Consider the following 3,941-nt stretch of genomic DNA (forward strand, 5'->3'; position numbering starts at 1 on the left):
GGCACAGGCAGTCCTTTCTGAAGCTTACAGACTGAGACTGTGAAAAAGGTTTGTGTAACCAATTGCCGATAACCTGGGAAGGAAGAGAGATTTCACATTGGAAATGATGCTTGAATGGATTCAAAAACAAAAGTTAATGCTGGCCAGTCACAGAAGGAGAAACACTTTGTGTGTGCAATGGTCTGCAATTATGAAATAGCAGACAGGAAAGGGCAGGAAGATTGGTGAGGCCACACCTGGGGCAGTGGTTTCCAACATTTGGATCATAACCTATAGAAAGAAATATAATCCAACAGCGTGGCTGGTGCACACAGATACACATGGAGACATATATCAGAAACTTATTTTCCACAAAATGATGCTGTGCGCCCCACACGTTTTCTTTTTTTATTTTATTATCCTCCACACTTTGAAAATACTGGTGGCAAGCCACGAAATTCATTTCACAACCCCACCAACAGGCCATGACTTAATGTTTTAAAACAATTAGTAAGGGGCAGAGGGGTGGTGAAGGAGGAGGTGAGGTCCAGAAGTGCTTAATATACCATATAAAGGAGTTTGGAGCCACTGAAGGATTTGAAAGAGAGAGATCATTTCTGTTAAATGTGTGCCTATTTTTGTTCGACTTATATACTAGACGAGAGTGACAGACGAAGTAGCTCCTGAGGTGCTACAGGCAAACCAAAAGTGGGACTGTAGTTGCTGTTGGATATTTATATTCCCATCTTTGTGTACAGTATCAGGTATTTTAACATTAGTCCTCCAGAATTCCTTGGGAGCTCTCATTAGCACTTGCCTTAATTTTTTTTTAACAGGCCCCAAATTGCATCTAAATTTGTAAAATCTACACAGAATATTCAGAAGGGATGATACAGAGAGTCAGGAATTTGATCTTTATTAAGTAAGTGAAAGTTTGTAGTTTATTAAGAGGTCAGTCATGACTACCTGTTTCTACAAACCACAGGTATTTACAGCCAGGTTTGGCAGGACCATTTTTTTCAAAGTGGTTTATCAAAGACCTTAAGCTAGTTAGTTATCTCTAGTTATCTCTGCTATACTCACTTAGAACCTCAGTCCATTGAAAGCCCAGTAGGCCTTTGCCACTGATTTTGCCCTCCGGAGTGTGAGCCCAGTTTGCACCTCCCTGTTCTCTAGCAAAGAAATCCTTGTGGATGGTGATGGTCATATTTGTTCCGCATATGCCATTTTTCTGGACATAGCAGATGAAACAACCAAAGCATCCCATGGGATGTGGAGCCAAGCAAATGACTGTGTGTTGCTCTCGTACACATCTGGAGCTGCTACTGCCTGTACATTCCGAGCTGCGCGTGGCCACATTTCTAGATTCCAGAGATACAGCAGTGAACAAGATAAATAAGGTGCTTGATCTCATGGAGCTAACATTTTAGTGGGGGAGACAGAAAATAAAAAAGTGTATAAGTACATTATGCTTAATGCTATAAAGGGAATACACAGGTCTTAAAATAGAAAGTACTTGGAAAATGGTGGTCAGGAAAGGCTCCATGAAAGCTTTGAGTTGAGGCATAAATTAGCATGAGACTGAGGAAGCCAGGCGATGTGCTGAGGGTAGAAGAACTGAAAGCCTCACTAGAGTGGATTCAATAAAGAATTGGTAAGTGAATATGGGAAATGCCCAACATGAAGTGAGAGGTACGAAGTGTAAAGTAAAAGGTGTGAGGGGTAAAGTGTGACCGGGTACTGGATTGAGCCCAAACAGACTTTGATAGGTTCAACATACTTTCTTCCCAAGATCAAGAACAAGGCAAAGACGTCAGCTTTCACCACTTCTGTTCAACATTGTGCTAGGGTAATAGGCAAGAAAACAAAAGGCATAGAGATTGGAAAGAAAGCAAAGCTGTCCTTATTCACAGACAACACGAGAGTCTCTGTAGAAACTCCTGAAGAATACCCAAAAAAGCTACTAGAACAAACACATTTTGCAAGGCCAGAGGATACAAGGGCAATATATATTTTTAAATGTATTTCTATATACTTTAAAATTGCAAACCCACATTTAAAAACCAATTACGGTAGCAGCAAAAAATGAAGTCATCCTGGATTCAGGTGGGCCCTAAATCCAATGACTGTTAAGAGGAGAGGGCACATGGAGATGCACACAGAGAAGACAGATACGTAAAGATAGAGGCAGTGATTGGAATTATGTTGCCACAAGTCAAGTAATGCCTGGAGTCGTCAGACGCTAAAAGAAGCAAGGAGGGGACTTCCCTGGCGGTCTAGTGGTTAAGACTTCGCCTTCCCATGCAGGAGCTGTGGGTTCCATCCTGGTTGGGGAGCTAAGATCCTACATGCCTCACAGCCAAAAAACCAAAACATAAAACAGAAGCCGTATTGTAACAAATCCAATAAAGACTTTAAAAAAAAAAATCCACATCCCCCCCCCCAAAAATCTTAAAGTAAGGAGGAATTCTTCCCTAGAGGCTTCACAGGGATCATGGCCCTACTGACACCTCGATTTCATACTTCTTGCCTCCAGAGCTGCAAAAAAATAAACTCCTCTTCTTAAGCCACCCAGTCTCTGGTACTTTGTTGTGGCAGCCCTAGCAAACTAATACAGTAATTCAATGTGGAAAGGACAATCTTTTCAACAAATGGCTCTGGAAAAATTGGATATCCATATAGGTAAAAAAATGAACCATGACCCTTACTTCACACCATGAAAAAAATTCAAAATGGGTCATGGACCTAAACATAAGAACTAAAAGTACAAAACTTGCTGAAGAAAAATAAGAAAAAGATCTTCGTGACTTTGGGTTAATATCTGTAAAGTTCCTGGAATATTAAAAACACTATCAATAAGCCATGAAAACAAACTTCCTCTTGTGCATACAGAAAAGCCTGTCTGGTCAGAGAATCCCCAGCTTAAGTCAGGGGTGATGGAGGAGGAGGGGGAGAATTGAAAGCATGGAGGCCCAACTTATAGTAAAAAGCAAAGTGGGTTACTAAGGAGAATGAACTTTCAGTGCAGAATAGAACCACCAATGGCTGCATTTGAGAGAGTCTGGGAAAGTTCTGAGAGATAAAATGGGAGTTGGCATCATCTGTTGTGCGATGCAGCATGAGAAAGGGAGGGAGAGACAAATTGGGAAAGATGATTTTAAGGAGTTCTCATATGTTTGAGTATAAGCCCATTTTGCCATTTTCTAAGAGCCTAGAAAAGACCCAAATCGATTTTCAATGACTTTCTAATGATGTTGCACTGAGATGGGTCCAGCTTTATCCAGATCTATTAATTCTAAATAAATGTAATGACACCTTCTCTGAAGCCCAGACCACCTCCCTTGAAGTTTTAGTATTGTACTGCCATTATTATGACATGCCATGTGGTAAAGTTGACCCTGTGTATATCTATCTCCCCTACCAGATTACAAACATGCCCTTTGAAGGTGGCACTTGTGTCTTATTCTTATCTTTGTGTCCTGCTCCATATCCATCTTCCACTCAGTGAATTACACCAAGTAGATGTTCAAAAAATAGTGTGAAATGAATGCATGAGTGATGGATGAATGGAATTTAACTTAAAGAGCAATTTCTTTAGCAACATCTATGACAGCAGTGTCTTCTCCCGCACCGCCTGATGGACTCTGAGGGACCACGTCTGTCCTGCTTCTCACTTTATCCCCAGCATTTGCACTATGCTAAGCACACCATAAGCGTTGGAATAATCATTGTATCCTCTAGAAAGGATTTCAGCGCATCAGGAATGGAAGAAAGCAAAACAATCCAAGGCTGAACGGAAGTGAGCTGCCTGGGCGAGGCTGTCGCACTCGGTGGGCGGTAAAGAACAGGAATCCCCAGGCGAACCCTGGGAACCGCGGGTGAGTACGGGCGCCTTCCTCTCCTCCGAGGCGATAGGTGGCGCTGTGGCCGGCCGCGGCCCCCGGGTCTGCGCGGCGCCGCTC

This window comes from Tursiops truncatus, chromosome 9 (genome assembly GCF_011762595.2).
Source record: "Tursiops truncatus isolate mTurTru1 chromosome 9, mTurTru1.mat.Y, whole genome shotgun sequence".
Taxonomy (NCBI): domain Eukaryota; kingdom Metazoa; phylum Chordata; class Mammalia; order Artiodactyla; family Delphinidae; genus Tursiops; species Tursiops truncatus.